This window comes from Narcine bancroftii, chromosome 9 (assembly GCF_036971445.1).
Source record: "Narcine bancroftii isolate sNarBan1 chromosome 9, sNarBan1.hap1, whole genome shotgun sequence".
NCBI classification, from domain to species: Eukaryota; Metazoa; Chordata; class Chondrichthyes; order Torpediniformes; family Narcinidae; genus Narcine; species Narcine bancroftii.
The window spans coordinates 21,377,058-21,402,315 of record NC_091477.1 but is presented as its reverse complement, the minus strand read 5'-3'; the positions used below and the strand labels follow the sequence as shown (position 1 = coordinate 21,402,315).

The following is a 25,258-nucleotide window of genomic DNA, read 5'->3' as shown; positions in this document are numbered from 1 at the left end:
GACATTAAATAAATGGGTAGAACAGAAGTTTCTCGTGGAAAAGGGGACTAATGTAGTGATGTTTTAGAAAAAGTGGTGTGTCCACCACTGTGATATTATTAAAATGGAACATAAGTGAAATTCTCACAAATGTATTGAGCATTACGTGGCTGGAGAGAAATAAAGCACCTTGCAGGGAACCTTTACTTCGGCCAATAATATAATATTGATTCAGTTGTCCTTCATATTTACTCCTGCTTTTATTTCCCCAAATATAAACAAGAGCCTGAAATGATTCTATTGAAAGTCACTAATGATCCACTTCTGCTTCCTTTGATCACAATTTTTGGGGTGATATTGCATGTGAAATTAATAACCTTGTTTTGTGTTTAAACAAGGTTTATTGATTCCTAAATTGTTGTCCAACTTGAACGTGCTAAGTGCTTAGATCCTTATTCACGCGATAAATATATGGGAGAAAATGAAACCTTTAAATGGAATAATAAATTATAATTCTTGATCACAAAAGAACAGTTGTGAAGAATTAATCACGAGTTGCATTAAAATCAATTGTCTTACGAATTATTGAGCCTGTTTCCATTAAATTCCTTCCAGAAAGAAATACATAATCTGAAAAGGTATGAATCATATATTTCACCACAAAGAGAGATCACTACTGCTACTGAATGAGCCAAGAAATATAACAAATTGATAGTTCATTCAACAAATTATTTCCATCATTTTTTTTATTGGATTGGCTGCATCGCTTCTCTAACTGATGTTGAATCTCCTTATTGGTCCCAGCAGCTGCAAACTTTAATAAGTACTGGAAAGGTTATCCTCAATAGTTTACAGAAAATAAAAATGAATTACGTATGAAACCTTTTGTGACTGAATATTGAACTTGTAAAGCTGATTTTAGAGGTTGCACATTGTCTCCATTTCTGAAGATACAGTATTTCCAGTTTGTTTACAGATAATATTTTGTTCATCTGTTTGATTTCCTCATCTCATTATAATTGTGGTTGTTTGATGACATTTGAAACTGTTGTAACTGTGTTTTAAACTTGGTTCTTAAAAAAATTACATTAGCCTTCCTGAATTATTCAGCCTTCTAAACATCAAATAATTAATGAATAATGTTTATCATCCAAATTGATTATTAAAAAAAGACACAATGAAATAATAACATTGACTGGCAAGTCTTTATTTTTAATCAGTTTTATATGGACTAAAACAACTTTGAAGCTCATGGAATATAGAATCAAAATCATTTCAGAATTCCTGTCTATTTTTCCATCACGTTTTATGTTCTAGGGGAAGCAAGAAGCATAATCAAAGCAAGGGCCAGCCTTTGAATGTAATCCAAGAAATTTCAGGCTACAATATTTCTTTTTCATATTCTGGATTATTAGACGATTGATCTGATAAGGCAGTTCAATTGCATACTGCTTGAGGAATAATTTCAGATTTACATAATTTTCATTTTCTCCTCATCTCTCTTAGAATCTAATACTTTTGTCAGTCTTCAATTCAAGATTCAATTTATTTTCATGTAATAAAACAGTTCGTATTACATGAAATTCCTTTTGCCTGCTGTAAAGCAGATAGATTTGCCAGAGGCAGAAATTGCCTGAAGCACCTTACTGTCAGAGAAAAGCAAAAGAGAGTCCCCACCCCCCACCCCGAGTCACCAAGTACTGTTCTTCATGAGTTTCAAAATATTTAATCCTGAAGTTTCTGAAGCCTTAGAAGCAGGGCCTAGAGCCATTTGAATCACGGGAGCATCAAGGAGAAAGGAGGACTGACAGATGGGAGAGAGTGAGTTTTAAAAAGGGTTAGCAACAGGGCCTAGTGCCATTTGAATCATGGGAATGTCAAGGAGAGAAGTGGAATGACAGATGGAGGAGAGAGAGAGAGAGTTGAGTGAGAGGAAGAGTTTTAAAAAGGGTTAGAAGGCCAACTGAAGGGTTAAACAGAGGGTTGATTGTAGGAGTGAGTAATTGAGAAAATTGGCAGGAACAAATAAACGGAGGAATAGCTAAAGAGGAGCATCCAGTATGTTAGTGGCTCATGGTAGGAATGGAGCTTAGAGGCTTTGGCTCGAGAGCCTTCAGAGAACTGAGGAAGATCTTGCTCCCAGAGAGGTAAGGCCAGTAAGTTTCTTTAATATAGTTAATTAAATTTGGAATAGATAATGGAAGCAGTGGTTTGGACATTCCAGTGCTCCAGTTGAGGAATGTAAGCAGTCAGGGACAGAAAATTTGTTCCTGATGACTACACCTGCAAAACGTGCATCCAGCTACAGCTCCTGACAAACCAAGTTAAGGACCTGGAACTGAATGAATTTTTGATCTTAAGGGAGGTAGAGGTAGTAATAGACAAGAGTTTCAGGGAAGCAGTCACCCCTAAAACTCAGGAGGCAGCTAACTAGGTGACTGTCAGGAGAGGGAATGGGAAGAGACAGCCAGTGAAGAGCACCCGTGTGGCCATTCACATCCACAATAGGTAAACTGTTTTGGATACTGGGATGAGCTACCAGGGAAAAGTTGTGGTGGTCATGTCTCTGCCATAAAGGCTGGCCCTCCAACTCAGAAGGGAAGTGGGGCAAAGAGGAGAGTGATGGTGATTTGGGACTCAATGGTTAGAGAAGTGGATAGGAGGTTCTGTGAACATGATTGAGGCTCACTGATGGTATGTTGACTCCTATTTGCCAGAGTCATGGATGTCTCTGATTGAGCTCATAGCATTCTGGAGGAGGAGGGGGAGCAGCCAGATGTCATGGTCCATGTGGGGACCAATGACATAGATAGGAGTAGGGATGAAGTCCTGAGGAGGGAATATAGGGAGTTAGGAAATAAGTTTTAAAAATCAGGACCTCAAGGGTGGTTCTCTCAGGATTTCTGTCCGTGCCACACGCCAGAGAGGGTAGGGACAAGAAGTTGTGGCAGATGAACATGTGGCTGAAGAATTGGTGCAGGGGGCAGGTATTTAGATTTCTGGATCATTGGGATCTTCTGGAAAAGGTCTGATCTGTACAAAAAGGATGAGCTGCACCTGAACTGGAGGGGGAACTAATATCCTGGTGGGCAGGCTTGCTAGAGCTGTTGGGGAGGGTTTAAACTAATTTGGCAGGGGGTGGGAATCAGAATGTAAGGGCAGAGATTAGGGTAGAAGGACAAAAGCATGGTGCTGTGTGCTCTGAGATGGTGAGGAAGGACAGGCTGGGGACAGAACATAAAGGTAGCCACTTGGAGGTTTGAAATGTGTCTATTTCAAAGCTAGGAGTATTAGGAATAAAGGGATGAGTACTTGGAACTATGAAGTTGTGAACATTACTGAAACTTGCCTGGAGGAAGGGCAAGATTGACTGATGCAGGAACCGGGATTTAGATGTTTTAAAAAGAATAGGATGGGAGGTAAAAATGGGGAAGAGTAGCATTACTGATCAGGGATAGTATCATGGCAAAAGAAAGGGAGGTCACTGCAGAGGGAGTGTCCACTGTGTCAGTGTGGAGGCAAGGAGTTATCACAGTGCTGGGAGTAATCTATATACTCCCCAAAAGCCCTCAGGCCATCGAGGAACATATAAATGAGCAGATTTTGGAATGGTGTGTGAAATACATGATTGTAATTATGGGTAATTTCAACTTCCTTAATATTGACTAGCACTTATGGACTGCAAGAGGGATAGATGGGGCTGAATTTGTCAGGGATGTACAAGAAGGATTCCTAACTCAGTATGTGGACTAGCCATTTAGAAGAGAAGCCACACTCAATCTGGTTCTGGGGAATGAACCTGGTTAGGTGGGGGAGCATTTTGATGAGAGTGACCACAGCTCCTTTAGTTATGAACCTGGGAATGGACTAACTATGAAGGAATGAGGTCAGAACTAGCGAGAATAAATTGGAACTAATGTGGAGGAAATTTAGGGATTAATTGTGCAGGATTCAAGATAGTTTTGTCCCAAAGGGAAAAGATGGTAGGAAAAGGGAACTGTAACTGATGAAACTGGTAAGGCTTAGGCAACTAGTTAAGAGGAAGAAGGAAACATACATTAGATATAGGAAACAGGAAGGGCTCATGAGAAGTATATGGTGACCAGGAAGGTGCTTAAGAAAGGGGCTTAAGATGACCTTGGCATGCAGATTTAAGGAGAACCCTAAGGCATTGTATGTGAAGAAAAGAAAGATGACTAGTATGAAGCTGGGGGTGCTAAAGGATAAAGGAGGCAGAGGAGGTTGGGGAGGTCCTAAATGAATACTTTGTGTCAATATTTACAAGAGAAAAGGACCTTGATCATGGTGAGGTCAAAATTGAACAGGCCTGGATGTTATCCAATGTGGAGATTAATGAAGTAAAAGTGTAGAATCTTCTGAAAATCATCAAGATTGCTAAGTCCCTGGGGCTAGATGTGATATACCCCAGGTTGCTGTGGGAGTTGAGAGAAGAGATAGCTGGGTAATAACTATGATCTTTGGCCACAGGGGAGGTGATGGAGGATTGGAGAATGGCAAGTATAGTCCTCTTGTTTTTAAAAAGAAAAGTAATGGGGAGAATCCTGGGAGTTGTAGATTGGTGAGTCTTGCTTCAGTGGTGTGAAAACTTATGGAGAGGCATTTAGAGAAGCACAGTCTACTTAAAGATGGTCAGAATGGCTAAGAAAGGTCATGCCTCATGAGTCCAATTGAGTTTTTTGAGGAGGGTGGTAGATGTGGTCTACATGGATTTTAGTAAGGCATTTGACAAGGTCCCCAATGAGAGATTCATCTAGAAAATCATGAGGCTTAGGATCAGTGGAACCTTGGCTGTGTGGATAAGAAAATGGGCTTGTAGGAAGAATGCAGAGAGTCATAATGGAAGGAAAGTATTCAGCTGGGAGGTCAATGACTAGTGTTTCAAGGATCTGAATGAAGAAGCGGAAGGATGGGTCAGTAAGTTTGCAGATGACATGAAGGTTGGAGGAGTTATGGATAGAACTCAATGTTGTTGAAAGTTACAAAAGGATATAGATAGGATGCAGAGTTGGGCAGAAAAGTGGCAGATGGATTTCAATCTGGATAAGTGTGAGGTGATGCATTTTGGAAGGGCAAACTAGAAGGCTGAGTACAGGGTTATTGGTTGGTTACTTAAGAGTGTGGATGAACAGAGGGACCTTAGGGTGCAAATCTATACATCCCTCAAGGTAGTTTCTCAGGTTGATAGGATAGTTTAAGAAGGCCTTTGGGATACTGGGATTCATTAATAGGGGATTTAATTTAGGTGTAGAAATGTCATGTTGCAATTCTACAAATTTATGGTAAGACCACACTTGGAGTATTGTTCAGTTTTGGTCACCTCATTATAGGAAGGATGTGGAAGCTATGGAAAGGGTGGAGAAGAGATTTACCAGGATGTTACCTTATGAGGCAAGTTTAGGAGAGCAGAAACTTTTCTCTTTGGAGTGAAGAAGAATGAGAGGAGACTTGATATCTACAAAATTTGAGACATCGATAAGGTGGACAGCCAGCACCTGTTTCCCAGGGCAGGATCAGCAAACACCAGAGAACACAAGTACAAAGTTAAAGGAGGGACGTTTAGGGGAGACATCAAAGTTAAGTTATGGGAGCCTGGAATGCCTTGCCAGGGATGGTGGTGGAGGCTGAAACATTGGGGGCATTTAAGAGACTCTAAGACAGATGGATGAAAGAAAAGAGGGTTATGGGATAGGGAGAGTTTAGTACTTTTTTTAGGAATGAATAGATGAGTTGGCATAATATTGAGGGCCAAAATGAATGCTGTATTGTTCTATGTTCAACTCAGTGGATGTTCAAAGATGTCTATAATTAGCCCATCTCTAACCAATATATGTGAGAGAAATAATTTATAAGGTGTTCTTTACTCATTTATACTTTGCTGGCATTTAATCCTAGGAAATGTATATAAGTCAATGACGCTATAATTTGTTAAAGGATAGGGCAGGGAGATTCACGATTCACAAGTTTGGATGAGAATAATTAATTGCATTGCTGAAATTTAACACTAAAAGTATATGATCTTTCATTTAAAACTGATTTGATCACAGACTTTGTGGTTTAATAATATCAGGTGTTTCTTTAAACATAACATAATATTTATCTGATAGGTACTATTTTAGAGGCAAATCTAATGGTGTAACAACACTCTCTGAGATCTTAACTGGAAGTCCTTGCCTTTTTTCTGAGAATTTCTTCAGTTTCTCTGAATAGTGACTAAATTAGCACTTCCCAAAAGGCAGAGAGAATGCTGAACGACTGAAGGAACTGCTTACACTAACCATCTGAGATATAATACATATGTAGAGCAAGTATTCATTTGTCTATTGTGTGTTATTGTGTACCTGTGTGTTTTGCACCAAGGACTGGAGAACCCTCTTTCGTCAGGTCGTACCTGTGCAATCAGAAGACAATAAACTTTATCATTTGATATAATCTCACATTTGATTCATGGGGTGCCTTATTCCCCAAAAAGGTGAAACATGCTTTTTGATGAATCTCAGTGAGTAGGTCTGAGTAGGGCGGCATGGTGAGTGTAGTGGAGAGCACAATGCTTTTACAGCGCCAGCGATCGGGCCTTGGGTTCGAATCCCACGCTTCCTGTAAGGAGTTTGTACATCTTCCCTGTGTCTGCATGGGTTTCCCTGGGGGCTCCAGTTTCCTCCCACTATTTTAAATGTACTAGGGGTGTAGGTTAATTGGGTACAAATTGGGCAGCACGGACTTGTGGGCCGAAATGGCCTGTTATCATGCAGTATGTCTAAATTCAAACATTTTCAAAAGTGTAAAAATTTGAAAATTTAAATTAATTCATTATATCTATCAATGAGCTGAAAAGAAATAGTGCTTGAGTGTTAGTTTGCTGCTGTTATACTTAAGCAGTAGCATCCCATTGCATCCTTTTCAAAAGCATAAGTCGGAACTATTATACTTTTGCACTGTGTTTTGCTGTCCATGTCTCTTGTAGCATTCTACTTCCAAAACCAATAGTTCTTATAAAAGCCTCTATGTTGTAAGAAAAGAAAATTCCTTTCATGAAGTAAGAGATCAAAGGTTGGTTTTGACCGTGGCAGATAACATTAAGCATCATTAACTCAGGGATGTATGTATATCACATCAAAAGTAAAATGAAATGAAAGTTGAGAGATGTATAATGCAGGACTGAATCAATATCTTCCACGTTGCACTGTTGCTGAAGGTCAAAATGATCTAATGGCACCAATCCTTGTATCTAGAGTTTCATTGAACATCTCTAGTTTACCAAATAAAGTTGATATCTGATCCCTTTTTCTCTGCCTCAGGAGCTAATTTTCTGTTCTTCCCCCTTCTATGTAAATTGATGCAACTTTTATCATGACTTCCTCTTCGATCTCTAACAGAAATGGCATACAAAAACTAATATCCTCAGGAAGGCAACCAGTGCAGTAGTCTAAAGCCTCAAAATAACACTCATGAGGAACTCTACTGGCACACAGATTACAGAAAACAATTCCCAGCCAAAATTAGATATTGGTCCTTATCTTCTGGGAAGCTGCCCAGGCTCATTGGCCATTGACGTTTGATTATCTTACTTCACCCACAGTGGTCCAGGACACAATATTCCTCCAGGAAGATGGCTCAGTTAGTGTAGTGGTTAGCACTGCACGAGGTCAGCACTAGTGACCAGGTGTATTTGGGCAAGGTGGGCTTGAGGACCAGAAGGGCCTGTTACTGTTCTTATAACTATAACCATATGACCATTTCCGCACCGGTTCACTAGAACAGCTCCACTAGCTCAAACCTCCCACTCTCTGCCAATAACCCTCCAACCCCTTCACCTCCATGTACACATCCAACCTTTTCTTAAATGATAGAAGGGACCTTGCTCCAACTATCTCATTCGGAAGCTCATTCCATTATGCCACCACTCGTTGAGTGAAAAAGCCACCTCTAATATTTCTTCAGAAAAATCCAGCTAAACAGAACAGTCTGAAGATCTACATTAAAAATTGACACCATTTGCAAATGACAATTCCAGAGTGTGTTCAACATAACAGTGCAAGTGACAAGATGGGCTGCTTTGAGGTACATAAAAATTTAAAAGCACTTGGGAAGGTTTAGAAAATAAAATTATTAATTTACAATCAGCAAAATACATTTAAACAACTGAACGACAAAGAAGATCTACTACCTTTCTCCTTGCTGCCGTTTCTTTACAACATTTTCAATGAGGCCTCCATAACTTCCATCAAGTGAGTGGCACAGCCTCAGAATCAAAGATGGGAATTCTGGTGACAGCCATTTTACCTGATGCATTCTAAGTCCCAAGGCCAACATACTATTGGAATTGCAGACTGCACATCCTATGCTTTGGTGTGCCTACTTTCTTCCCTGATATCTTTTAAAAAACCAGCAGACAGGTAAAAAAACCTGTGTAGCGGGCCGAGCAGCCGCGTAACACAATGGGCCAAACTGCGTCCTATGTAGTCGGCCAAATGGCCTTGCAGCACTATGGGCCTAATTGGCACTCACACAGCTGGCCGAAAGAATATAAAACAGGAGGCAAGTTTTAATAAGCAGTCTTTGCTGACTAACCTCTGTGCCTGGTGAATTGATTTAGTAGCTTTACTGGAGTAGATGCTATACCTGCTTTTAATCAGAATGCCTGCATGTTTAGAAGATGTTTGCCTGGAAATTCATTCCACATTGGTATAACTAAATGCACTACGTGGCCTGCTGGATACTCTGCCCAAAGATCGAAGTCGACCCTTTTTGTTATACATTGATGCTGACTCATGCATGATGAGCTCATCAACTTGATCTACTTTGGTGCTAACTTTCATCCCGAACTTAAATTCACTTGGTCCATTTCTGGCAATGCTCTCCCCTTTCTCAATCTTCATCTTGGGAGACACTCCCTTCAGACATTTTCTACAAACCCAACTCCCACAGTTACCTTGACTACACCTCTTCACACCCAGTCCCCTTTAAGAATTCTATTCCTTCATTTTAGTTCCTCCATCTTTTCCCCAGGATGAGGTCTTCCATTCCAGATCATCAAAGATATTCTCCTTCAAAAAATGTGGCTTCCTGTCCATTGCCATGAAGTCAACCCTTAACCGCATCTCCTCTATTTCCCACACATATGTCCTGGCCCCCTCCGCCACTAAATGCAACAAAGATGGCATTTCCCTTGTCTATATCTACTAGCCACTGTATTCAACATATTATCCTCAGCAATATTTGCCACCTATAACATGATCCCACCATCAGACACATCTTCCTCTCTCTTCACTGCTCTGCCTTCCACAGGGACTGCTCCCTCCATGACTCCATTGTCCAATCATCTGTTTCCCTCTCATTGCCTCCTTGACACCTAGCTCTGTGACAACAGGAAGTGTTACACATCCTTCCTCCCCTCCATTCAGGTCCCCAAATAGTCTTTCCAAGTAAAGCAACACTTCACGTGAATCTGCATGGGCCATCTGCTGCATCCAGTGCTCCTGCTGTGGTTTTCTCTACATTGAAGAGACTAGATATAGAGTAGGAGATCAATTTTTGAGCACCTTTGCTCTGTCTGGTTCAATAGTGAGGGCCTCCCAGTGGCCAACCATTTAAATTCTGCACCCCACTCGAATGCCGACATGTCTGTTCACGGTGTTGTGCAATGCCAAATTGATGATGCCCATAAGTTGGAGGAACAACACCTAATTTTCCATCTGAGCACTCTCCAAACATTAACATGACTTCTTGTTATCTCTCTCTCCTTCTTTCCTTCAGCCCCTGACCTCCTTCACTCTCCATTCAGAGCTATCCCCTCCCCTATCACTCCCCAGTTTTTTTCTCTTCTGCCTTTCGTCTCATATCTATGCCTTTCATCTCATATCCACCTATGACCTCTTGTCTGTGTTCTTGTGCTTCTCTCCCTACCATTTTATTAGTGTCAATGGAATGAATTTCAGAATCAAGACCCAAATAATTGACAATTCTTTATCGTACATTAAGACTGCAAACAGGATGAATTTATGACCATTACTACCTTCATAAAAACTATTCTGACAGTATTACAAACATACCGTGAATTCCTCATCCAACTTCAAAATATTTATTTCTCAAAATGATCATGAATAGAGTGACAGCTTAGTAGCTTTAGGAACTTTGGCCAAGAGGATCTACTGACGTTAGTGATACAAGGGAATTGGACAAACATCCCGAGAGATGCAGCCACATAGCCAGGATGCTGGCAGTGAGAAAATTATTGAACCTGCCAGCATGATGGAACAGGATTAGCATGAGGATAGATAATAGTCATTCGCATAAAGAATGATTCGCATTGAATTTTCTTACCCCACTGAGCACAGTAACACCTCTAAGCCATTTCTTTCTTCTGTGATCATTAATTAAACAATGTATGTTTGAAGATGACAACGTTCTTTTAAAAAAAGATGTTAATTCTCCATAAGCCTTTTAAACAAATTGAATATCAAGCATTGAATGGAAAAACAATACCAGTTTTATTACAAATTTTAATATTTGAAGATTATTTCACCATACAGTTTTGAAGATGACATGGACCCCACTTTCTTTCAACCCCGTGGCACCCTTTTTTGATGCTACACTGTAGTTGCCATGGAGTCTATACTTTCAGAGCTGAATCCTTTTCTGGTGGTCAGTGCATTTAAAGCTCTATCAATCCTACACATCCCAAAAGCCAATTAAGGACATTGATGTAACTTAAATGCATAATTAAAAAAAAAAAGCTGTTATCCTTTCTTGCAGCAGTTGATTTCTATCATTCATTCAAACTTGCTCGAGATTGAACCCAGAATGGTCAAGACTAAGAAGCCTGAGTGAGGTTGTACTGTCCCATTGGATTCCAGACAGATTCAATGAATGCATTTGAAATGAATAACAGAACAAGGAAAAGATGTAAAGGAACCACATAAAAGAAATGCAAACTGGGAAAAAAAAGTAAAGCAGAAATTCAAGTGGGTGTGTCTGGTTAAAAATCATACCTAACTAAAAAGACATACATGCTGCAGGTTAAAGTGGAAGAGGTAAGTAGAATGGCATCACTCTTCAGGTTTTAGTAATAGAATCTGGTGGAAAGAAGTTAACAGGTGACCACAAAGGGGTTGACGTCACTTCAGGAGCAATTGGTTCTATTTTTTTGTTCCATGCTGAACAAACATTTCTTCCTCTATCAGAGCCAAGGCACATCGATCTTTGTTGAGATCTACAACCATTGCAGCTATTATTAAGATCTGGAATCATTGTTGAAGCAGGAAAACCAGAAAATGTCTCTGGCTTTAAAAAAAATGGTGGGGGTATTAGGCTAATGTTCCATTTTATTGTTGCAGAAGATCAAAGACAGAAAGTTCAGTGATGGAGCAGGGTTAGGGTTAGAGCTGACGATGGAAGCTGGGAATGCAAAGAGATGTTCATCAATGCAATAATCAAATAGCATTTGGCTTCATATTTTACATTTCATTTACTGTTATGGCAGTCAGTCCATTGAGCCTATCATTAGTGTGAATCCACCAATCCTATGTTATCACCTTTTTCTCAGTAACTTGTTCTCGCACACCTGCCCATTTCACTTCCCATTGGTTCCCCAACCAAGTACCTTCACCCAGGGTAATTTACATTAGCCAATTCATTCACAATACTGTGGCTTCAAGATGTGAGGGAGCACCGAGTAGAAACCCACCCTGTCATAGGAAGAATACGTAGACAGCATGTGATGTCGGAATCCAAGCTATGAACCATCTGCACTACGTCCAGCATTGCCGATAGAGGTGATCAGACCATGAGCAGCAGATGCAGAATTGGCCACTTGTTGGAAACAAGGGAAATTGCTGATGGTGTATTAAAAAACTGGTTGATCAGATGTACGTTGGTGCATGAGAAAGTGTTGGATCTCCCACAATTGCACTCAAAGTTGCTGAGTAAAGTGAGGAGCGACAAGAATGACAAAAAAAAAACCCATCTTACTCCCAACCTGTGTCCCCACCTCTCCCCACTTCATTTGTCCAGTATCCTATTACATCTTGGTCCTTCCCCAACCTTCAACTCTCTCCTCCCTTTTTATATTTATTATCTCCACTTTCCATCTGAAACATTGACTGTCCATTTATCGCTATGGATTCTGTCTGACCTGCTGAGTTTCTCCAGCTTCTTTCAGTGTCTGCAGCTCCTGTATTTCCCTTGTACAAAAAAAAATGTTTGAGCACGTCCTCACATTTTTAAAGATGATTTGGCTTGTTTTTTGAGTCTAGGGAAATCCTGGAATTAAATGACTCATTTAAAATAGCTCTCCTGAAGCTGTTAAAAGTGGTGCAAATAGATATATCATACAATTCATTCCAATGAACGATCTTTTTTTTGGTGACACTAACATGAATGTTAAGTAAGGAATTTACCGGCAAGTGAATTTGGCGTGAGGTAATCTACTCCTCGCTCAGTTAAAGAAATGCCAGTTCAAAATATGACAGTTTAATAGAGCTTGGATGCAGGCCTGCGGATTGATCAATTAATTATTTGGAAATACATCAAAGTGGCCTTTTGCTCCTACATTGCCACAGATGCAATGTTTTTTTAAAAAATATATTTTAATTGAGCTTAATAAAAACCCTTTACACAAGGTATACTAATAATAACATAAATCATAGAGTCAGCATGGTTTTATGAAAGGAAAATCATGTCTGACAAATTTTATAGAATTTTCTGAGGATGTAACCAGTAGAATGGTTAAGGGAGAATCAGTGGATGTTGTATATCTGGACTTTCAGAAAGCTTTTGATAAGGTCCTGCACAGGAGATTAGTGCACAAACTTAAAGCTCACGGTATAGGAGGGATGGTATTGAGGTGGATAGAGAACTGGTTACCATACAGGAAGCAAAGAGTAGGAATAATGCTATGAGCCCAAAACCCAGTAACAATAGACATTCACCAATATAAGTAGTTATTTAAATACAAGTTTTTAAAAATTAACTTTAAACATGAAAACAGAATCAAACTTTAACTTGTCTCTATATTTAACTAACTCAAATTAACCCCCTTCTAATTCTAAGTGCATGTGTATGATGTATGTGTAAATTTAAGAAAAGTTATTTGGTTCACAGTTCAATCTCCCTTCTCCTTCTTCCAAGTTCTCTGGTTGCAGGCAATTCTTATACTGTGCACAGAATTTAACAGATATAAAGTTCACCAGGCTTTGGTGCTCGAAAGGTGAATGTTTACTGCTCAGGAAAGTTCTTGTGGGGTTTTCAGAGAGATTTGTTGTTCCAGGATTTCCATAACTGAGGTACCACCATTAGTCACCTCAATGTCTCGCTGATGAAACTTACCCCATTAGGGTTCTCCAGATAGTAACCTCTTTCTTTCAGGCGACCACAGAGTTCAATTCTGTTCCACTTATTCTAAGAGAAACATCAGACAGATAGCACTTTCAGCCATCCACCACTCTTGAGCTTTCTGTTTCCAACTAGCTTTTCCTGGCTTGTTTCAGCGGTGACAGTTCCGTCTCTTTCAGTGTCATACACACACTGGCTGAGAGAGCGTGTCTTCTCTCTCTCTATCTCTCCAACTGAGACTGCTAGAAAGCCCATGTGACGCTCTCATTTGCAAAAAAACCCCACCTTCTTCAGCAAACCACAGGAGTTCTCCTTTTGATCAAGCTGTTGTCTTAGGTAAGCAAAACCCAGTTTTGTGAGCACTCTGTAGGTACTTGCAAACAACCAGTTTGTCTCCTCCAAGACAATGGTCTTCATTTCATGACATCATTTCAATTAGCACCTACTTGTGAAATGTGCATATCATTCTCCAAAGTTTCTTCAATGTTCACTGAATATGAATTCTTCAATATTTCAAATAAGATCTGTTTTAAAATGAGTGCCACTCTAATCTTACCAAATTCCTCCCAATATTTATCCATTACAATAAGCAGGTTCTTTTCTGAATGGCAGGCAGTGACTAGTGGGGTACCGCAAGGCTCAGTGCTGGGATCCCAGTTACTTATAATATATATCAATGACTTAAATGAGGAAATAGAAAGCAACATCTCCAAGTTTGCAGATGACATGAAGCTGGGTGGCAGGGTTAGCTGTGTAGAGGATGCTAAGAGGATAAAGGGTGACTTGGACAAGTTAGATGAGTGGACTAATGCATGGCAGATGCAATATAATGTGGATAAATGTGAGGTTATCTACTTTGGAGGCAAGAACAGAAGAGAAGATTATACCTAAATGGTGTCTGATTAGAAAAAGGAGAGATGCAATGAGACCTGGGTGTCGCTGTGCACCAATCATTGAGAGTGGGCATGCAGGTACAGCAGGCAGTGAGGAAAGCGAATGATATGTTGGTATTCATAGCAAGAGGATTCGAGTACAGGAGCAGAGAGATTCTACTGCAGTTGTACAGGGCCCTGGTGAGACCACACCTGGAGTATTCTGTACAATTTTGGTCTCCTTATCTGAGGAAAGACATCCTTGCCATAGAGGGAGTACAAATAAGGTTCGCTAGATTGATAACAGGGATGGCAGGACTTACACATGAAGAAAGGCTGGATCGACTAGGCTTATTACTCGCTGGAATTTTGAGGGGGAATCTTATAGAAACATATAAAATTCTTAAAGGATTGGACAGGGTAGATGGAGGAAGGTTGTTCCCTTTGTTGGGGAAAACCAGAACCAGGGGTCAGAGCTTAAGGATAAGGGGAACGTCTTTTAGGACTGAAATGAGAAAAAAAATCTCTGTGAATGGTGAATCTGTGGAATTCTTTGACACAGGAAGTAGTTGAAACTGCTTCCTTATCTATATTTAAGAGAGGGTTAGATTTGGCCCTTGTGGCTAAGGGGATTGGGAGAATGGGGAGAAGGCAGGTACTAGGGACTGAGTAGATGATCAGCCATGATCAAAACGAATGGTGGTGTGGGCTTGAAGGGCCAAATGGCCTACTCCTACACCTAGTTTCTATGTTTTCTATGTCGATAGACATATCACATATTAATTGTAAATTAGATGTGTAACCATAATTATTACATAACTTATTTCATTCAGGACATCAAATTCTATAATTATAATAATTAAACAATTAAATTATAACTCGTACTATGTCAAAAAAAATAATGAATGCAAAAAAGATCACAGACACAATATTTTGTAAAGAAATTAGGAATCAACTCCTGGGTGGAGTCTTCTCTTCTGCTTAATTTTATTACTGATTTGTAAACTTTAACCAAAGGAAAGTGTATATTATTTCAATTACCATATGATTCTAAATATTGTAGAGATTGATATTTAAACAACTACATGGTATTTCCCAGGCATTGCTAATTTCAGCAAAAATTGGATGCAGAAATTATTGTCATATACATTGTACATATGCACAAAATGTATACATTAAAATGAATTAAAAAGAGATACTAAATACAAAAACTCGATAAATGATGAATATTCAGTTACCAAGGTGTTAAAGTTGTGTGTCTGACAGGGTACAAAAAGATACCGTAACAAACCTCAAAGTCCAAAGCACTGACTTTATTGAGTCATGCCAGTGGGAATGAGGGGTACCACTGGTGGGTAGATAGAGTCACCTCACTAGTACTGTTTGAACCTCATTCAAAGAACACAGACACAGGGTACAATATTTAAGGCATTTTCCTGCATACAAATTGGATAACATTTCTTTGAAGGTATTATTGAAGGTAAAAACAGCCTGTTTTTACATTTTGCATATCCTCTTCCACTTCCTAAAGACAGGGAAATGATTTGTTGTTGGTCATTTAATCTCATGTACCAGTTATAATTAAGAACATTCTTCTGGTATACAAAAAATCAACAGGTCTTGAAGGGCTGCTCACAGTACACATCAATATCTATTCTCTGCCTGCCCTGATATCTGGTTTCCAATTTACACATGTAAATGGCTATTTCATAGTAATCTTAGATTCTTGAGGTTGACAATGGTGACCAAAACTTCAGTACTGGAACAATGCCATTCAGGGACTGAGTGTTGTTGGACGCTTATTGCAGCCTTTAGATCTGTCTAACGGGTAGTAGTTAGTTAGCAATAATGTGTTGAAGAGATCAGGCAGGTGCATTAGGATATGGCTCAGGAGAAGAGGTGAGATTTAATTGCTGTCTGGAATGTCCTTGGTGTCTCTCTTTCTCTCTCCGAGCTTACTGGCAAAGTCTGTGTGATGGTTTCTTCATCATAATTCCCGAAACTAGATATTCTATAGCTAATATTCTATAAAGGTGCAAGAAAAAACTGGCATTATTTTAGGGCAGGCTTTTGTTGCCTCTGAGCAATTGGATTTTGGTGTCATATGGACTTAAATTTTAATCACACCATTGTCCTTTTTCCAACCAAGGATTAATGAACATTAATAACATGAGTGATTTGTTATTGCTTGTCCAAGCAAACTGAATTTAATTGTGGGATTTATGTGGTTTTATACAGTTGCACAATTGAAGGGAAAGAAGTGCATTTTACCCAGGAGGCCAGGAGTATGTGGTTGAAGGATAATTGGCTTCAGCAGTGGGATAGGATAGACAGTTTTTGTATTTTGTTGCAATATCTGGAACTCATGCTATCCTGTCACCATTTCAGATGCTCACAGTATCTTCTTAATGTTAACAAAAATAATAATGAATGAAAAAATGATCACAGACACAATATTTTGTAAAGAAATTAGGAATCAACTCATGAGTTGCTTAATTTTATTATTGATTTGCAAACTTTAACCAAAGGAAAGCAAATATTATTTCAATAACCATATAATTCTAAATATTGTAGAGATTGATATAAATATCTGAAGTTAACAATAAGAAGACTTCCTTAATCACTATTTTCAGTGGTATCAGAAATGTAAAAAAACCATTCTTCATGGTTAACCAACAAATCTCTGCCCAAATAATAGAAATGAATGTGTTTCTTTGATCTCTTTTTATTGGACCCTCTGATTATATTGCACTGAAGGCAAATATTCAGAGTAGAGCTTAAGAATTGATGCTGAATTCAACCTCTGGTTGTGTTCTTTTCATTCATTCCCCAATTCCACCATCCCTTCTTCTCATAGTTTTATTGATGAGTAAGTGCCTGTATTTGTAAATCAAAGCATGTCTCTCTTGCCTGAAAGCAGCGTCACCTGGGATGTCATTATTCATCGAAGACAATTTTGATTCTTGACTGTGCTGCCTTTGAAGATTGAGAAATCAAGTTATTGAAATCCTCCCTGTTTTGAAGGGGCAGCTGTTCAAAGGTGATAGAAACCAAAAATGATAGGCAGTGTTATTTCGCAAAATAGCACTTTCAAAGCTTCTTCAAGAATTGAAAATAGCTTTGCCTTGACCAAAGAATAATAGGACAATAACAAGCAATTTTTCATGGTTATGTTTGGTGGGTACAAAGAAGGACATATACTATAATAATTTTCTGTAACCTGCTTGCTATACTGTAATTTGGACAAAGTTCTATGATTGCCCCAAAAGTTGATATGTCAGATGCAGAATTCCATATCCTCTTTAGACCACAATTCCACTGATTGTGGAGGGGGGGGGGAATGGGGGTGGGGGGTGGTTGGAAACTCTAGTGATCATCTTTGGCGCTCTTAGGGTCATGTGGATTGACCTCCAATTCATTTCTCTGCAGCAACTGTTTCACAGTGATGCAATGTGCAGTGGAGTTGCAACTTTGAAGGAATCAAATGAATATTTCTAATACTTTCTGTGAAGGAATAGATCTGGGCATTTGCTGCCCAAGAAATTTAAATGGAAGTTGTATTGGCAGTTTGTTTCTCTCAACTTTTTAAAAATATATTTACAAGCAATTTTTGAGCCATTGCATGAAGTCCCTTTATGTTCTTTTATGCAAATATGTTGGAATGAAAGTGAGATCCTGCTGTCTGTTGGCTTTATTGCAGTTCTGGAAATGGTGACATTACATTTTGACATTCTTGACTATTGCCCCCAATTCCCTCAGACCAATGTGGTATTGAATGGCATGCACCACCATTTAATAAGATTTGCATTCCATAGTACCAGTAATAACTTTTCACCACCTTGCTTATCAAGAATCTATTTACTTCTGCCTTAAAAATATTCAAAGGATTTCACAGCACTGAGAGAAAGATAACTCCAAGCTTTAATAACCCTTTAATATAAAGATACCCACTTTCTGTTTCCTTTGAAAGTGATCCCTGGTTGTAGATTTTCCCAATCAAGGAAACAGCTTATCAAGACTTCAGCATCTCCATAATGTCCTCTTTACTCTTCTAAACTCCATTGGATACAAGTTTTGGCTCTCAAATATTTCAATTAATAATTTCTAAGTGTAGTAAACTTTTGAATTGTTTCCAACGTGTTTACTTCTCTCCTTAAAACATAGACCAATTAATACAACTTCCAGAAGTTGTTTTGACTATTGTTTTATATTACTGAAACATACTTTTCATTACTTTTGTATTCAAATCCTCTAGCAATAAAACTTTTCAAACATGTTAAGGGTTTCAGCATCTTTCTTCTTTCAAAGAAATGAGTTCCAGTTTCCAGTCATGATGTGGATGAAAATACATGAACGTACTTCTCAGGAGAACTCACTGGATAATAATCAAAAGCAGTGAAACAGATTTGTGTTAATATTAATCTTTAAAGTTTAGTTGCAAAATATATATTTCTTAGTAAAGTTAGTTTGTGGGCTGAATTCAGGGTCACACAGTGACATAGAGTTGCACTCAGGAGCGAGGCCATTTTTGGAATCGAAGTGCCTGAGGAAAACAAAGCTATAAGTGAAACTCAAGAATAATCATCATCACTTTCCCACTCTCTCCCCATATCCCTTTCATATCTGTCAATCTTCACCTTGAATATATTCAATGACTACCTCCGAGTTCTCTGGGATTTAGAATGCTAAAGATTTACAAGACTGCTTCTAAGTATGCCTTCCAGGGGGAAAGGTCCTTTTAGCATCCATTCTGCCAATCTTCTCAGATGTTTCAAAAGCATTTGTGTGTACACAACATTCTTCTGGCAGTTGTTCAAACAAGCAGGACTTTGAATTCAATCATTAACTGACCACCCAGTGTCATATTCACATAAGTGGACACAGCTGCTTTTAACATATAGATGTGAATTAAATTTGGAAGTACTTCAAAAGGCCATCTGGCATGATTCATGCTTTTGGTGAAATGAAACTGAAATCATGTCACAGGTTATGTGCTGAGAATTCTCAGAAAAAGATATTTCTGGAACTAGAGGGATTTTGGGTAGAAAGAAGTTGACCATCCTGCGGAAGACAGGATTGAAGATACAGTAACCAGAAAAGGTGCTGTCACATGTTACTCCTGGTCAAAGGAGAATAAATGGCTTTTGAATAAGGAAGACAATTTCTGACAGTCTCTTTAAGGTAAAGAGGGCACCTCATTTAACCCTTGCTTGGGTTTGTGAAATCATCATGGAAAAAAATAGCCACTTTGCTGTCTCTTTGAAAAGAGGGCAGACTTATCATGTGGAACACAGATTCCAAAATCTCCATGCAAGAAAGAGAAAATCATTTATATGAAGAAACGTTGCTCTGAAAAGAACTCTACAAAAGAAATGTGTGAGTTTTAATGAGGTCTGATAACTTGATGTTTCAACATACTTCATTATTGCTTTTGAGCAACAATTTAAAGAAATCTGATGCCTCACACCTACTCCATAATTGCCTTTGAGTTTCAAGACAAAAGCTTTCTGAGACTAAACTTGAAAATCATCTTTCGAATCAAACTTAAACTGGAATGGTTTGAGTTTTAACACACACACACACACACACACACACACACACACACTTGCGCATAATTGGGTAAAATTAGAGTTAAGTTAGAAATGTTATGTTATTAATAATTTAAAAAAATTGTTTTGGAAAAAAAAAACATTGTCTTGGTTATTACCATTACTGCTGATATAATTCGTAACAGCAGCCACACTTAAAAATTTATGTTTTGTTTCTCTCCTTCACTTTCTTCCACTTGAGGCCCTAATGACATTATCATTGCTGACACAGTTAATTCATTGTGGATCAAATACCTATCTGGTTGCCAGCTCTGTAATCTAGTTACTCACTGAAATGGTCTAGCAGATTAAATATTTCCCCTCTGTGCTTTCTCCAGCAATAGCAATAATTCATTGCATGGTGTTCAAAATAGTCAATAGACATATGAGCATAAGAAACAGGAACAGAAGCAAGCCAATTGGTCCTTGTGCCTGTTCTGGCACTCAATAAGATCATAGTAAATCCAATTTTAGCCTCAACATCATTTTCCCACTCTTTCCCCATATCCCTTTAATATCTGTCAATCTCCACCTTGAATATATTCAATGACTGCCTCCAAATTCTCTGGGATAGAGAATGCTAAAGATTTACAAGACTGCTTCCAAGTATGCCTTCCAGAGGGAAAGGTCCTTTTAGCATCCATCCTGCCAATGTTCTCAGATGTTTCAATGGTACCTCTAATTCTTACTAAGGTGCTCAATACATCAACTACATCATCCCAGGAATCAACGCAGAGAACCTTTTCTGCATTTCCTTCAATAAAAGCACATTCCTCCTACAATATGGAGACCAAAAGTGTATGCAGTACATGTGGTGTTTCATTAAGCCCTCTGCCCCTGCTTTTATATGGATACACCTGGAAAAAAAAAGACAAATATTCCATTAGCTTTGCAAATAAATTGCTATTCTTGCATGGTAACTTCTTGTTTGACCTGGATCCCTTGGCATTCTTCCAATTATTTTCCCACACCTTATTCCATCTGCTAATGTTGTGCTCATACACTTTCCTTTGCAAGCCTCAAATGTTGTTAATCTTATCTTTGGCCATGGTATACTCAGTTCTGACAGTGAAGTCATCAATATGGATGGTAAATTGTTGAAGATCAGCAAAGGTTAAATAAAATAATTATGATAGAGAAGAAAGGGAATGAGAACAAACCAGCAGATAAAATAAAGCAATCTGTAAATACTTCAACTGGTATATAAAAGGAAGAAAAAGCACAAGTTAACACACGCCCCAGAAGGATGAGACTGGGGAATTAATAGGAAATAGATGGTAGAGATTCCACTCCAAAAAATATCCCAAGGATAATGGATAACAAAGGGACATGAGGAGGGAGGGGGAAAAAAAATCAGAAGATAGGCAGAAAATTAATTTGCACATGGTGCAGGCCACTTGCATAGTCAGTCAGATGAGATTGGCCAATATGCTGCTTAAATGAAACTGGCCTTACCCAAAGAATTTATGATCATGTAGGTCAGTGGGTCTCGACCTTTTTCTTTCCACTCAAATACCACTTTAAGTATTCCCTATGCCGGAGGTGCTCTGTGATTAGTAAGGGATTGCTTAAGGTAGTATGTGAGTGGGAAGGGAAGGTTGAGAATTGCTGCTTTAGACCCAATTGTATTTGAAATATTTTGCTTGAGAACAATTGTCAATGGCCCATTTCCTTTGGTGTAATGAAACTGTGCACATAACGAGTCAATTAGGTACAATTAAAACAGTGGTTTTCAAACTTTTTCTTTCCACACTCATACCACCTTAAACAATCCCTTACTAATCACAGAGCACCTATGGCATAGAGAATACTTAAAGTGGTACGTGAGTGGAAATTAAAAAGGTTGAGAACCACTGAAGTAGGTCAATCTGTTTAATCTATCATACAAGTGGTCACCTTTTGTCCTGTAAACATTCAAACACGCTGAGACCCCAGATAAACATAGAACAGGAATCAAACCTTGTGTAGTTAATTCTGTTTAAGTGTTACTTATCCAGTGGAGCTCAAACACAAGACTCATTTGCTAACATGATCTAGCTTGCAACTCAACCAGGCCAAATTGCCAACTGGAATAATATATTAAAACATCTTAAGTCAATACTAATAAATCAGCAACAAATTGAAGATGTAACAATCGGTGGCAATTTTTTTCAGTGTTGCTCTCAGCTGTTAGCAGGACGCCATGTTGGAATCGAGGAGTCAGAATAAAAGATTGCAGAGCACAAATCTGCGGCCCATTTCCCTGAGAAATTGTACATTGAAACTCCAATAAGGAATTGGTTGACCTCTGTTTGGAATTCATATGACCCAGTCAATTGTGGCACTGCTTGCTGATTGCTGCACATTTGAGATCAGTATATTTATCACATAGCAGCTTTAAGCCTTGGAACCGATAGACACATCAATAAATTGGGAAGGTGTGCTTCTCAGATTAATACTTATTGGGCATTATTGAAATTGGAGTGGGCAAATCAAACTTTGAAATTGCATTACTGCACTTGTATATGCTTTACCTTGCTTTCCATTAAATATTTATCACTTAATGTTACAGTATTGATTTCTTAATGGTCCAAGAAACTGAGTATGGGATTGTCAAGGGCATCTGCACTTAAAAGATTTCTTTAATTATTTTTATGTGGACTTGATTTCTTAAACCATTGACTCTTTCACTGCCAGGTTATTTAGGGCTGCACTGTGAATATTTCTAAACCTTCAACTGGTTAAATGATGTTCAAGATTCCTTTATTGTCGAGCACATAATACACAAAATTTGTGAACTGTTATATGCCCTAAAGGCACACAAGGTGGCACAGCTAGCTGGTAAACCCGCCAATGAGAGAAAGAGAAGCCAAAGAAAGTCCCTCAGGAGACACTGAGTCTCCGCGGATTTGCCTGCTGTGTTCCCGTAACCTCTGCAGGTGTGCGGCATCCTGTTCATTCCAGTGGTGAACCCAAGCTCCTAGTTACAAACCTCTGATACAATCAGGGAGCTGTTAATATCTGAGACCCTCGGGAGCACTACTTGCCATTGGCACCCTCATGAATCTTACCCCCATGCTTTTTACAGCTAAAAGTTAATTCCAATGATCTAAGATCACACAGTACTTGTGCATTTTGACATGGCTTGGCCTCCTCATCACTGGATTTTCTGGTAAATTCCAGCTTCTTATCCAGCAGAAATCTCTTTGTCAGAGATCTTAGGTAGAGACAATAATGAAGAGATGCATTGGAGGTGGCAGTTCATGTTCTAATGACCTCAGTTTCTGAACATCTAAGTCAGTCAACATCATCAATAAGTCTGAGTCAGAAGGTTAAAATCCAAATCCAGATATGAACATAAAATCGTGGCTGATACTCTATCTCAGTGCTGCATTGTTGAAGGTGATGTCTTTCAATGAGATATTAAGTCAAAGCTTAAAGTGTTTTCTCAACTGATCGTAAAACAAATCCAATATCAATCTTTTAAAGAAGAGTAATATCTGGGCTTTCAACCATTAAGGTATAAAGTAGGTATATTGTGTTTCATCACATTGCTTTTTCCGAGAAATCTCTTCATCTTCACATCATCGGCAATCCTTTGGGATTGAGGACGACTTCCTTCCACTCTAGATTTGTAGACTCTGAGACAACTGACGAGGTCAGTATCGAAAGAAAGGACTCTGCACAGGTGGGCCAGAGGTGGCAGACAGGTTAGACTAACTGAGGTGGTCCTCGCTATGGCAGCACTACAACTCCAAGAAGGCATCGAACCGGCTATGTGACAGCAGTGTGTGATGACATCAGTGCTTTTCGGGGTTTTAAATGGTTGAGCGGGTTCTGAAGAGTAAATTCATTTGATTCACTCAAAAAGCATCTTGCATGGTTATTTCATCATGCCCGCTGTGATTCCAATGGCCACAATTGGTGACCCCGACAAGTCCAAAAACATTTTAGGACAAACATGAACTCTGCAGCCATTGTTGTGAAGCTACCACCTTTCTGGACAGCTGAACCTGAACTGTGGTTCCAACAGGCTGAAGCAAAATTTCATCTTCACAAAGTCAAGTTGAATACAACTCATTATTACCATCTCGTCAGTGCCTTGGACCAGGCCATCGCTAAGAGGGTCAGCAACTTCCTATGGTATCCACCACGTAGATGCAAGTATAACACTTTAAAAGCACTTTTATTACGGGTATATGGCATGTCCCCTAAGGAAAGGGCAGCCAAACTACTACATTTCGATGGGTTGAGAGACTATGGCCCTTCAGAACTAATGGATGAAATGCTGTTCCTGGCATCTGGCAGAAGTCCCAGTATGATATTGAGCAGCTCTTTTTAGAGTGAATGACAGGATAATAGGCTCTTGTTATCCAAGTCCCAAGGGCAGTAGTGGCAGAGGCAGACATTCTATGGCTGACTAAAAAAGACAGCAAGGAAAGACGTCTGCTCAACTAACCCCTCCACTTTTGACCCCATGTCGCACTCTTGTGCTCTTAGCACATCATTCCCCAAAAATAGACAATGTCCCAAAACGGGCAAGCAGCCTGTGGACACCTCATCTTGATGTTACTATCACAGGCATTGGAGAATAAATTCCTGCAAGTGCCTTCCACCCTGCTCGTTTGTGGTAAATGCCCAGGCCAATTGCCAGTAAGAGCTGCAGCATTTGGCAAAAAGCCTGCAACCTGCAAGTATGGGAGTATTTGTCCCAGCAAAAATTTCTGGTGGACACAGGTTCAGAAGTTAGTGTATTTCCACCCACCAGTTTCGACACACGCCGTCCTATCCCGGACCTGCAACTATGAACAGTTATCGTTTCCAACATTCTGACCTTTGGCACCAAGAAGATGAATGTCAAGTTCGAGAATCATCTTCCATTTATTATTGCAGTAACCAACAGTCTGTTGCAGAGGTCGACCATCTAAAAGATAAACAAACCTGTCTGCTGGTTCTGGGGTGGGGGGAGGGGAGGGCTGCAGAGGTGCTATGGTGGCACTACAACTCCCAGAAGGCAACAAACCAGTTACGTGATATCAGTGCATGATGACGTCAGCATGTGTCGGGCACGATTAGGGCTTTTAAAAGGTTGCATGGGTTCTGAAGAGTAAATCCGTTTGATTCACTCAAAAAATGCCTTGCGTGGTTATTTCTTCATGCCACTATGATTCCAGTGGCCACAGTCTGTCTTCTGTTCTGAGACTTTGTGTGCTCCCAAAGCATAGGTTTGAGATTCTTAATTCCAAATGTTCCCTCTTCACTTAAAATGGTAACAAATCAGCATTTCCCAGAAGTTAGAGCAGATGTTGCATTTCTTCATTGAGGTTTTGAGAATATTCCAGAATTATTTCCTCGATCCACCTGGTAATCTCTTCCCAGAACAGAGCATGGAATAGAGAGTGAGTTACAGGAGTCTGGTAATGAGTTTGCAATCATTATGATTGATCATCTGTAAATATTGACATATAATCCTAACCTCCCTTCTATTTA

The 25,258-nt window shown here is 39.2% G+C and overlaps 1 protein-coding gene across 27 annotated transcripts in view; it reads left to right on the top strand.

Annotated features, from left to right (window-relative positions):
* LOC138743264 (follistatin-related protein 5-like) overlaps positions 1–25,258 on the top strand; it is a 795,256-nt gene that overhangs the window by 177,425 nt on the left and 592,573 nt on the right. The gene's annotated exons all lie outside the window — the stretch shown is intronic.